Genomic DNA, 13610 nt, shown 5'->3' on the forward strand with positions numbered 1-13610 from the left:
CACTGTAAAATACAATAGTTTTCTACTATTTTATACATTATTACCCCTGTACCCACAGCCCAGGGGTGCAGGAAGAGTCCCAGTCTTCAGACCAAGCCTGGGGTTTCAGGAGAGGGGGACCCCTTTTTCTGGGGGTCCCCACCTACCCTGAGATTCCCAGCTTGGCCTGACCGGCTTGGGGTGAGAATGCTTTGGCCATGAAACCCGGCAATAGGGTCTCCTGGCTGTGGCATTACATTCCAGTCGGTTTGGGTCTGGTGCTGGTGTTAAATATAGGGGGACCCCTACGTAATTTTTTCCCCCCTGTATTTAAAACCAGCACTGGCCCTGCAGCCTGGTGCTGCTTCCTAAATTATGGGGGAACCCTTCTCATTTTGTTCCCCATAATTTTTGTAAACAGGACTGGATGAGCAGTGCGGGGCTGGTTATGCTTCTGGGGGGGACCCTACGTAATTTTATTTATGATTTAACCTTCTTTAACAGGTATATCACACAAGCAGCCTTCACATATCTCACTGATATGTGCAGGCTGTTAGCTCAGGAGAGTTTTGCAGAGAGAAAACACTCAATCTCGGGTAAGTCATCTCATCTATACTTACAACTCGGGGGAGATATCTTGATCTGCTTCACCATCGGAAAATTCACTTTTAGCTAAACTCACTTCTTAGTAAATTTGCGAGTTTAAAAACGGGAAAATCACCCGAGATTCGGCGATGCAAATCGAGTTTAAAAAAAAAAAACTCGACCAAACTCGAATCTTTGTAAATTTACCCCCTGGAGTTCTTCATTCCTCTAGTAAGCTGAGAGGATGCATTGTATGGAACAATGGACAGGTGCACCTCAATTCTATTCTATTATACAATACTACTAAATCAGCAACAGTACATTATTTATTTTTTTTAAATCACAGCAAATAATCAACTGTATTAATAATAATACTTACTGTAATGGCTAGCACTGTAAATCTTAGATTTTCGGTACTTAATTATGTAAATGTACGCCATCTCTAGAAGGCGTATAGCCCCCCAAAAGCGCTAACAAGCTGCCGTTTACATGGTACGGCAGCTTGTGGAGCAGTTTTACCTGCTGCTATGCGCTCCAGTCCCTTTGTGTCCGGCAGCGGCCGCCCCTCCTCCGCTCGTCACCCCCTCTGCTGCTTGCTGGTATTGCATCCTTTTCTTCGGTGGCACCCGCTCCCTCCTCTGGTGTCTCTGTCAGTGCAGTCCGGTTCTGCAGCTCCATGTTCAGTCAGGTGATATGTCCCTCTGGCTCTACTCCTCCGTCCCTAGGCTCCGGCTGCACTGTACTGTCCGGCGCTGTATGCTGCTGCTGCCGGGAAGCGTCTCCCCTCTGTTACCCGATGGCACTTGTAAGTAAGCTTAATACTGGAATGTAATTTACTATAAACAGTTAATTGAAGAAGCACTTACAAGTGCAACTGGTGACAGACAGAGGGGAGACGCTGCCAGGCAGCAGCAGCATACAGCGCCGGGGAGAACATAGAAAAGTTTCTTTAGAAAAATAAAAATATATTAAATTCAATTACAGCCGCTGTAATCAGTGCTGTGTATGCGCCGCTTCTGTGAATGTAATGGTGCATTTGCAGAACTGATTATAGCTGCGGTAAGATAGGACTAGGCAGGGAAAAGTATCTATTTTCCTAAAAGCTGTCATCGCAAAAATGACAGCTCTTCTGAATACATACTTATGGAGAGGAGGAATGATGAATTCCTCCGGTAATTAGGTAGAACTCTATGCGAGTTCTAAACCTAATTGTCTCCATTGGTTTTTTAGTAATGATTATAGATGAGCGAGTTCGGATCTAAGAGATCCGAACCCACACGAATTTGGGGGATCCGTGGCGATCCGAGCGCAGCTCATATCTCCCTGCCTGCCCCGGATCCCTGACCTGAGGCAATACCTCGCGACCCCTCTGTCGAGTTGCGAGGTTTTGTTTTCAGCGGGCTTAACGCTGATTGGCTGAGAGAGCCGTCTGCACGGCCGGGCATGGATATGAATCATTCTATATTATAAAATGATTCATATGCATGCCCGGCTGTCCGTACATTACCCCCAGGAATTTAATTTTTACCCCATGTGGGGTAGTTTACCCCTGTTCCCCCGACCACTGATTTACAGTAGATGAACGCACCAGCGTGTAGTGGAACACCTGCTGGAATGGGTGCAACATGCAGAAAAACCCAGATGGCAGATTCTTGAGAAGAATGTGGACTGAACGGATGTGAGATACACTTATACGCAGGTAGCTGGGGACTGAGTCTGATACAGTATGTACTTGTATGCGGATCACTGAAGACTGAGGCAGATGCATTTTGTAAGCACAGATCACTGAAGACTGAGGCAGATGCATTTTGTAAGCACAGATCACTGAAGACTGAGGCAGATGCATTTTGTAAGCACAGATCACTGAAGACTGAGGCAGATGCATTTTGTAAGCACAGATCACTGAAGACTGAGTCAAATGCAGATGTAGTTTGTAAATGCAGAACACTGGAGGCTTAGGACCCGATTCAGAGCCGCTCGCAAGCGCTGTGTGCTCGCAAGCGGCTCGACGGTTGCCCACTGCGCACGCGCCACATCCGGTATGCATGTGCGCAAGCCACGCTGAGCAACTGAAGTTCAGTCGCTGCGGGGCTCGCAACAAGACGGGGCGGCTGTCAATGTTAATTGACAGCTCGCCCTGTTTTGTGGGCAGGTATGGAGGGTGGCCGGACAAACGTAGGCGTTTGTTGGGAGGGGTTACTGACATCACTAGTGATGTTAGTAGTGGACTCCCTGCTCTATTAGAGCAGGGAGTCTACTCGGGTTTGCGGAAGCTAGACCCTACCCCAGGCTCTCGTTGCAAGCCCGATGGTCGCGATAATAGCGACAGTCTCCAGCCCGCTTGCACAAGCTGTGGGTGGACACCCACAGCTTTGCAAGCGACTGGAGACCAGAAAAAAAAATTCAGAGCAAGCGCCCGCCAGCAGCGAGCGGCTCTGAATCAGGCCCTTAGTCCAATGCAGATGCACTTTGTAATTGCAGATCTGAGTCAGATGCAGATGCACTTTGTAAGCACAGATTACTGAAGGTAAGTCAGAAAATGGAACAGAACAGGAAACAAATGCAGCCAGTAGCCAAGAGACCGTTCTCAGGGAGAAGTGTTGTTCTGACAATGAGCTGGACACATGAAGTGGTTTAAATCCGGTGCTCCCAGTGCCTATTGGCCGAGCAGGTGGTGTGAGTGCAGCTACTTGATCCTGGTTGGCAGATGTTGGCAGATGTAGTCATGTAGGAAAATCCAATATAGCCACACCCATGCTCCGCTGCAGCGGAAACTAACAGGAGGGTAAACGCCAGGCACACATACATCAGAGCCAACGCAGGTCTCAGGAATGCCAGAAGTGGCCTTGAAGGGTACAGATGGCAGTGATGTGACATCGCCGGACCCAGTAACTCGGGCTAAGACCCCGATGTGTTACAGTATGTATGTGTGTATTAGGGAAGTTAGACTGTTAACTCGAATGGTTAACTGAAGCATACTTGCCTACTTTTGAAAAAGCATTTCAGGGAGATTGTGAAAGCAACACCTATGAGCGTGGCAGTAAAGTGGGCGTGTACTGTTACATCTGAGAGGCGTGTCATAAAATTGATTTACATTCACATGTAAATGAGCCCCAAAGCAGTTAGTAAGATCTACTTGTTGATAAAAAAAATGATACTCTTCAGAAAATACATGTAACCATAGGGATCATTGTGCCTTATAACCAATGCAAGGAAATTATACTAATGATCCCATCTGAATGTATATATCTCTGTTTTTCTTTTATATAAGTGTCATAATGAGGGTAAGGTGAAATGAGGGAGATTGGTACTCTCTTCGGGGAGACAGGGAGATTGCTGCTATTTCAAGGAGTCTCCTTGACAATGAGGGAGAGTTGGCAGGTATGGACTGAGTGAATGGCCTATAACAGCACTTGAGTATGCCCAATATGGCTGCCTCACCCTCTACAAAATATATAAATTGCTTTGTGTCTTTTTAGGAGAAAGATGTTATACTAATAAACAGTTGTTATTATTATTATTATTATTATTATTATTATTATTATTATTATTATTATTATTATTATTATTATGCATTTAAGTTCCTTAGGACACAGATAATTGGTATTTTAACAAAATAATTGCTGCAACAATATTAGCTAAATATCACAACTCACTCTGACAATCCATCTTGATTTTGCTGTGTCTTGTTCACTTTTCACATTGTTCCTTTTCTCAAGCTTTACCCAGAGATATAAGTAAATAATGAGCATTGTGTAAAGGTGAATTGCTGTATAGATTTAGTGGCCTTCAGTATTATAGGGTAATGGCAAAACATCTAGTGATTGTGTCCCATAGCAAAGCCTACTTGAAACTCTGCTGCAAGATATTTATTTAGTTTGCCAAAGGCATAAAAGTCCTAGTGTTGTCTATGAGAATATAAACAATGCATTATTGAAGTCTAAACGTAGTTTGGACCTGCTTTGTGGAACTATCTAAATCCAGTACGGCAGTGATCAAGGGAGACACCTGAAGGTATTACTGTCACATTACATATGTATGTATTTTTTCAGATACCTACTTCAATAACAGGATTAAAGATTCTTAGGATATTAAAGTCAGATAGAAAAAGGTGTATGAGAAAGAGCACAACAAGGAAAAACTTAATAACTGTACTACTAAAAAGAATGATGCTATACTTTCCTTTCAGTTTTAGCTTTTATTTTTTTTAAATTAGATCACATTACTTGACTTGCAGAGTGCGGGTACAGCAGTTTCCAAAGGCCATGTCATTTAGAGAATGCTGGGGATTTATGACAGCATGCTTCTAGTAAAGGACATGTGTAAATCTGTCCTAACAATACAGGGTGCAAAATACATTATGGGAGATATTTAAACTAGGGGTGAGCGGGTTCGGTTTTCTGAAATCCGAACCCCCCCGAGCCCCCCCGATCCGAGTCCGATCCGAATCAGACTCGACTTTTCCCGCCTGACTCGGATCTGAAATCGAGGCAAAACGTCATCATCCCGCCTTCCGAGTCTCGCGGGTTTTGGATCCTATATAAGGTACCCACGTCGGCGCCATTTTCTCACTCGGCTGTGGACAGTGAAGAGGGAGGGTGGGAGTTAGGGCTGTGTAGTGTAGTGTAGTGTAGTGCTGCTGTTGTCCACTACTTCAAAGTCCATAGGGGCTGGCTGTGTTGTGCTGTGCTGCTGTTGTTAATAGGGGCTGTGTCCACTACTTCAAAGTCCATAGGGGCTGGCTGGACTGTGTTGTGCAGTCAGTTCTCCATAGGGGCTGTGTCCACTCCAAAGTCCTGTGCAGTGTCCCAGTCCTAAAGAGGTGCTGTAGTGTTGTCCAGGGGGTGCTCTGTCCATCAGGGGTGCTCCCCCCAAGTGCTAAAAAAATAATATATTTTCTGTGTTTGTGAATTGTGTGCGCAGTAGCCGCACGTGCATCAACAAAGTAGTGCCAAGCGTGCGCCTGTGTCATAAGTAAAGGGCCGGCTGGCTTGACCGTTAAAGGGTGCTGTAACCCCCGAAAGTACACTCCAGTCCAAACCAAAAACAATTATTTTCTGTGTTTGTGAATTGTGTGCGCAGTAGCCGCATGTGCATCAACAAAGTAGTGCCAAGCGTGCGCCTGTGTCATAAGTAAAGGGCCAGCTGGCTTGACCGTTAAAGGGTGCTGTAACCCCCAAAGTACACTCCAGTCCAAACCAAAAAAAAAATTATTTTCTGTGTTTGTGAATTGTGTGCGCAGTAGCCGCATGTGCATCAACAAAGTAGTGCCAAGCGTGCGCCTGTGTCATAAGTAAAGGGCCGGCTGGCTTGACCATTAAAGGGTGCTGTAACCCCCAAAGTACACTCCAGTCCAAACCGAAAAAAAATTATTTTCTGTGTTTGTGAATTGTGTGCGCAGTAGCCGCACGTGCATCAACAAAGTAGTGCCAAGTGTGCGCCTGTGTCATAAGTAAAGGGCCGGCTGGCTTGACCGTTAAAGGGTGCTGTAACCCCCGAAAGTACACTCCAGTCCAAACCAAAAAAAAAATTATTTTCTGTGTTTGTGAATTGTGTGCGCAGTAGCCGCACGTGCATCAACAAAGTAGTGCCAAGTGTGCGCCTGTGTCATAAGTAAAGGGCCGGCTGGCTTGACCGTTAAGGGTGCTGTAACCCCCGAAAGTACACTCCAGTCCAAACCAAAAAAAAAAATATTTTCTGTGTTTGTGAATTGTGTGCGCAGTAGCCGCACGTGCATCAACAAAGTAGTGCCAAGCGTGCGCCTGTGTCATAAGTAAAGGGCCGGCTGGCTTGACCGTTAAGGGTGCTGTAACCCCCGAAAGTACACTCCAGTCCAAACCAAAAAAAAAAATATTTTCTGTGTTTGTGAATTGTGTGCGCAGTAGCCGCACGTGCATCAACAAAGTAGTGCCAAGCGTGCGCCTGTGTCATAAGTAAAGGGCCGGCTGGCTTGACCGTTAAAGGGTGCTGTAACCCCCAAAGTACACTCCAGTCCAAACCAAAAAAAAAATTATTTTCTGTGTTTGTGAATTGTGTGCGCAGTAGCCGCATGTGCATCAACAAAGTAGTGCCAAGCGTGCGCCTGTGTCATAAGTAAAGGGCCAGCTGGCTTGACCGTTAAAGGGTGCTGTAACCCCCAAAGTACACTCCAGTCCAAACCAAAAAAAAATTTATTTTCTGTGTTTGTGAATTGTGTGCGCAGTAGCCGCACGTGCATCAACAAAGTAGTGCCAAGCGTGCGCCTGTGTCATAAGTAAAGGGCCGGCTGGCTTGACCGTTAAAGGGTGCTGTAACCCCCGAAAGTACACTCCAGTCCAAACCAAAAAAAAAATTATTTTCTGTGTTTGTGAATTGTGTGCGCAGTAGCCGCACGTGCATCAACAAAGTAGTGCCAAGCGTGCGCCTGTGTCATAAGTAAAGGGCTGGCTGGCTTGACCGTTAAAGGGTGCTGTAACCCCCAAAGTACACTCCAGTCCAAACCGAAAAAAAATTATTTTCTGTGTTTGTGAATTGTGTGCGCAGTAGCCGCACGTGCATCAACAAAGTAGTGCCAAGTGTGCGCCTGTGTCATAAGTAAAGGGCCGGCTGGCTTGACCGTTAAAGGGTGCTGTAACCCCCGAAAGTACACTCCAGTCCAAACCAAAAAAAAAATTATTTTCTGTGTTTGTGAATTGTGTGCGCAGTAGCCGCACGTGCATCAACAAAGTAGTGCCAAGTGTGCGCCTGTGTCATAAGTAAAGGGCCGGCTGGCTTGACCATTAAAGGGTGCTGTAACCCCCGAAAGTACACTCCAGTCCAAACCAAAAAAAAAATTATTTTCTGTGTTTGTGAATTGTGTGCGCAGTAGCCGCACGTGCATCAACAAAGTAGTGCCAAGCGTGCGCCTGTGTTATAAGTAAAGGGCCGGCTGGCTTGACCGTTAAAGGGTTCTGTAACCCCCAAAGTACACTCCAAACCAAAAAAATATATATTTTCTGTGTTTGTGACTTGTGTGCACTGTGGCTGCACGTGCATCAACAAAGGAGCAGCGCCAAGCGTGCGCCTGTGTCCCATAAGTAAAGAGCCGGCTGGCTCATTTCTTAAAGGGTGGTGTAACCCACAAAGTGCACTACTCTCCAGCAAAAATAAAAAAATATTTTCTGTGTTTGTGTGCGCTTTAGCCGCACGTATATATATCAATATAACATAAATGGAGGACCAAACTTTCTCTGATAAAAATAAAATAGGGAAAGATCAAGAACCACTTCCTACTAGTGCTGTTGCTGCTGCTGGGAGTTGTTCATCATCCCAGAGAGGAAGTAGGAACATCACTACTTTTACTAAACAATTGACCCTCCAACAGTCCCTAGCGATGAGGATGAAGTACGACAGCAGTCATCCTGAAGCAAAACGTATAACTGAGGCCTTGACTGCTATGTTGGTGTTAGACGTGCGTCCGGTATCCGACATTAGTGCAGTGGGATTTAGACAATTGATGGAGGTAGTGTGTCCTCGGTTCCAAATCCCGTCTAGATTCCACCTGCATCCTCAAAGCAGCAGCGACAAGCATGCGTCTGTCTGTTAAAGGGTGGTGACACCCTCAAAGTGTGCTACACAAACAATTAAAATATTGTTCTTTTTTTTTCTGTCTTTGTGAAATGTGTGGGCTGTAGCCGCACCTGCATCCTTAAAGCAGCAGCGACAAGCGTGCGTCTGTCTGTTAAAGGGTGGTGACACCCTCAAAGTGTGCTACACAAACAATTAAAATATTGTTCTTTTTTTTTCGGTCTTTGTGAAATGTGTGGGCTGTAGTCGCACCTGCATCCTTAAAGCAGCAGCGACAAGCGTGCGTCTGTCTGTTAAAGGGTGGTGACACCCTCAAAGTGTGCTACACAAAGAATAAAAATATTCTTCTTCTTTTTTCTGTCTTTGTGAATTGTGTGGGCTGTAGCCGCACTTGCATCCTCAAAGCAGCAGCGACAAGCGTGCGTCTGTCTGTTAGAGGGTGGTGTAACCCTCAAAGTGTGCTCCACAAACAATAAAAATATTCTTTTTTTTTTTCTGTCTTTGTGAATTGTGTGGGCTGTAGCCGCACTTGAATCCTCAAAGCAGCAGCGACAAGCGTGCGTCTGTCTGTTAAAGGATTACATCGGTGACGGCATCCAAGTAGGCATGTCAGACAGTCCGTACCTGTACTGGCAGGAAAAAGAAGCAATTTGGAGGTCCCTGTACAAACTGGCTCTATTTTACCTGAGTTGCCCCCCCTCCAGTGTGTACTCCGAAAGAGTGTTTAGTGCAGCCGGGAACCTTGTTAGCGAAAGGCGTAGGAGGTTGCTTCCACAAAATGTGGAGAAGATGATGTTCATAAAATGAATGATCAACTCTTCCAGGGAGACCAGCCTCCAGAACGTACAGAGGGACCTGTGGTTCCAGCAGGGACGAATTAATACTCTGTGAGGATGAGGATGTACATAACACTGAAGAGGGTGAGGAATCTGTGGATGAGGAGGATGAGGACGACTTCTTGCCTCCGTAGAGCCAGTTTGTGCAGGGACAGATTAATTGCCAGCTTGTTTTCTGGGGGCCCAAACGAACCAATCATTTCAGCCACAGTTGTGTGGCAGACCCTGGCGCTGAAATGATTGGTTTGTTAAAATGTGCATGTCCTGTTTATACAACATAAGGGTGGGTGGGAGGGCCCAAGGACAATTCCATCTTGCACCTCTTTTTTTTCTTTGCATTATGTACAGTTTGGGGCCTAGTTTTTCAATGCCATCCTGTCTGCCACTGCAGTTTCACGCCTAGATGGGTCACGTGTTTGTGCCGCCCACTCGTGTCGCTTAGCATAGTCATCCAGCTACCTCGGTGCAACCTTTTGGACATAAAAACACTATTGTGAGGTGTGAGGTATTCAGAATAGACTGGAAATGAGTGGAAATTAAGGTTATTGAGGTTAATAATAGCATAGGAGCAGAAAAACCTACAAATTCTGTGATTTTAGCTGTTTTTATGCTTTTTTTCAAAAAAATACAGATCCAAAACACAAAACCCAGAACCCAAAACACGGAAGGGTGGTTTTGGCAAAACCAATCCAGATCCAAAACACGAAGAAAGATCCAGATCCAAAACCAAAACACAAAACACGAAAAGTGGCCGGTGCACACCCCTAATTTAAACATGCAACGTCAAAAAAATAATCAAGCTCTATATTAATTATTTGTGCCAACACCATTTTTCCCAAGCAGAAGAACACAGCTATGAGACGGTATCAGGATGGTAGATAGACAGTGACTAGATATAGTCAATCATTAGACACCACAAGGCAGACAGTGAACAGGTTGACAGGGTTAAAAGGAAAGGTAGAAAGGTAAATGGTCGACAGTGCATAAGGCCGTCATGGTCAAAAAGTTGACATGCTGATGGCCGACACAAAAAAAGGTTGTCACATGGTTTTTCAAGATTGTTAGAGATAGGATTAGAGTTAGGTTTAGCAATAGGCACGGAGGCTGGTTAGGCTGCAGAAGGGGACGTTTAGGGTTAGGTGCTAGGAGGAGGCTTAGGTACCAGGGAGAAAGTTAGGGTTAGGCACTAGGGGAAGGCTTAGGTACCAGGGCGAAGGTTAGGGTTAGGCAGTAGGGGGAGGATTAGGTGCCAGGGGGAAGGTTAGGGTTAGGTATGGAGGCTTAGGTATCAGAGGGAAGGTTTGGGTTACTCAATAGGGGGAGGGTTAGGATTATGGTTAAAATAACAAAAAAAAAGTGTTGTCCATTTGCATGTCGACCTCTTGGCCCTGTAGACCATTAACCTGTCCAAATTTTAACCCTGTCAACCTATTGTCCCTGTCGACCTACCTTCTTGTATCTATCTATATATTGTCTATCAATCCACACCCCTATGAGACACAGATTAAAGTAACTTTTAATAAAAGTATTTTTTAAAATTGTGATAACTTTTTCAGAGGTCTTTATATCATAAGACTACAATTTGAAAAAATAAAAAGCTACCTGTCAAATATATAAAGCTTAAGGTGATTAAAATGCATTTTGTCCTCTACCGTGAAGGCGAGCATTTTGTGAGCTTACCTAATAAGAATGGAGTCTATAATCTTTATAGTCTTTATGTCTCAGTAATATCAGCAGTTCATAAATTAATATGTTGTAATTACTAAACATTGGTTCAGCTGGGACAATGACTGTCTCCATTATGTGAAGGCAGCAGGTATATTTTAACTTACCTTATTTAATATTTGCCATTCTACATGTTTCACAGTTTTTTAGGTTGATTTAACTTTTTAAAAACGCATTATCCATTAATACTTGTGTTTGTGTTAGCAGCATTTCAGTAAATGGACAATATATGGTTACATACATTATAATGAGTATTCTAATTTTTTCAGCAGTACAATTAAATAGGTGCCCATGAAGCATTTTTCCTGTAATTTCTATCTGCGGAATGACCTGTAGATAGATATTTTTCTAACGTATTGACTTAATTTTATTCTTGCAATGTTGATTTATAAGTGCCCCCCGGGAGTTAGGCTGTAGGGCATTATATGATGAGCTATTCATATGAAAACAAAACAACACACTTTGGGGCATATCCTTTCCAGCTTTGAAAATTTCATTCAGTATTTCATCTATTTTACACTGACCCTGACAACCTTCAGTGCAGTCTCTCAGATCTTGCCAAAGAAAAAAAAGTGGTTTAAAAAAAGACTGTGCAACACATTCCTCTCCTGCCTGAGAGGAGAGCCAATAAGCATCTTGTACATCAGTATAGAACTATGCTAGATGCCAATAAGTAGATTGATCCTTATGCCATACACTCAATGGGTGACACATTTTAATTGCTATGAAAGGCTGTAAAGTGTGATTTCTATGTCTTTCCAGGCAGCAAAGGAACTTGTTTTGTGTGTATAGAAAGGTAACTTGTTATGCTGTGAACAGGGGTGTATCTAGTGATACAAGCGCCCCTGGCAATGTAATGGACTGGCGCCCCCCCTATGCAGTGCCCCCAATAGTAATCCCCAGTATTAATCCCCCCTATGCTGCATTGCCCCCAGTAGTAGCCCTCCCTATACAGTCCCCCCAGTAGTAGTCCTCCCCATACAGTGCCCCCCAGTAGTAGACCCCAGTAGTAGTCCCCCCCTATACAGTGCCCCCAGTAGAAGTCCCCCCTATAGAGTTCCCCCAGTAGTGGCCACCCCCTAAATTGCCCCCAGTGTTGGCCACCCCTATACAGTGCCCCCAGTAATGGCCACTCCTATACAGTGCCCCCCAGTAGCGGGCACCCCCCCATAAAGTGCCCCCAGTAGCAGCCACCCCCTATTTCAGTGCCCCCCCCTGTAGTGCCAGGCTTACACACACAAACACACGCACAAAGAACAAAAAAAAATTCAACTTACCTGATCCCTGCTCCTGACGCGACCGCCGCTGTCCGTTCTGAGTCCTGGACGCTCTTCTCCTGGATGGGAGAGACGTCATGACGTATGACGTCTCTTCCATCACATGCTGCGGGGGGAGCCGGCACACGGAGCTCATTAGTGAGCTCCAGCCGGCTCCCGCCATGGATGACGCAGCAGCAAATGAGAGTCTGTCTGACTCTCATTAGCTGGCTGCTATTACAAACACACAGCTGCCCCAGGCGGATGTGTGTTTGTAAACTGTGTAGGGCAGACTGCTATCACTGCGGTCTGCCCTACACTTGTGGGGCCGGGGGCGTATCTACCCCTTGGCTACTGGTGGTACTGCCAGGCGGCGCCCCCCCTTTGGTCGGCGCCCCTGGCGAGTGCCATTCTGGCCAATGGGTAGATACGCCCCTGGCTGTGAATTGAAATAGAAAACACCAGTTATTAGTGGCCAGGGCCGGCCCAAGCCTAATATTTTTGGTAAACGAAGAGACATTCTGGCACCCCCTGTAATAGTGCCCCCTGTAATAGTGCCCCTTGTATAAGTGCCCCCTATAGTAATGCTCCTGTAATAATGCCCCAAGTAGTTAGCCCCCAGTAGTAGTGCCCCTGTAAAATTGCCCCAGTAGTAATGTCCCCCTGTAATAGTGCCCCTTGTAAAAGTGCCCCCTATAGTAATGCTCCTGTAATAATGCCCCAAGTAGTTAGCCCACCAGTAGTAGTGCCCCTGTAAAAGTGCCCCTGTAGTTAGCCCCCCTGTAAGAGTGCCCCCAGTACTAAGCCCCCCGTAAGAGTGCCCCCAGTGCTAAGCCCCCTGTAAGAGTGCCCCCAGTGCTAAGCCCCCTGTAAAAGTGCCCCCAGTACTAAGCCCCCTGTAATAGTGCCCCCAGTACTAAGCCCCCGTAAGAGTGCCACACAAAAACCCCCCAGAATACTTACCTTAAGCACTGATCCTACGTCCGCTGCCGTCCGCCGCTCCTCAGAACTATGGGAGAGACGTCATGACCTCTCTCCCATAGTACCCATTGGGGGAGCCGGAAGCCAGAGCTCAGGAGTGAGCTCCGGCTGCCGCTGCGGGGAGCGGGGCGCCTGGTGGTAAAATCTCAGCGGGCGCCAGGCTATTGGAGCCTCCCTGCGGTGGCCGGGGGAAGGGGGAGAAAAGAGTGTGGCGGCTGGGCTTGCAGCGGGACGGAGCGCCCTCTGCTAGCTGGCGCCATACGCACATGCGTAGTTGGCAAAACGGGCCGGCCGGCCCTGTTAGTGGCTAAAGGGGCCTATCCATTACACGATTTTTTAATGATCCGATCAAAACCAGGAGATTTTGGTCGGATAGTTAAAAAAATCGTCTAATAGATAGGCTGCAAAGGTCTTGCGCCGCGCACTCCTGCGAATGACAAAATAAATATTTTGCCGTTCGAACACGCTGGTCAATTTCTGCATATTACTGAACGACTTTAGAAAAGTCGTTCAGTGGATATGTAATGAACGACCAATGGCGAACGACTTTTTTTAATGAACATTCACTTCATTCATTAAAAATATCCACTCCCTTGTCTCTTCAGCGACAATCCTTGGCCCTTGGTCTTTAAATATATAATTCACGAAGTCTTTCATGTTTGTGAAAAATTTTTTGCATGAAAGACTTTTTGTTGGCAGGAAA

This window comes from Taudactylus pleione, unplaced genomic scaffold (genome assembly GCF_031769625.1).
Source record: "Taudactylus pleione unplaced genomic scaffold, aTauple2 ptg000021l, whole genome shotgun sequence".
NCBI lineage: Eukaryota > Metazoa > Chordata > Amphibia > Anura > Myobatrachidae > Taudactylus > Taudactylus pleione.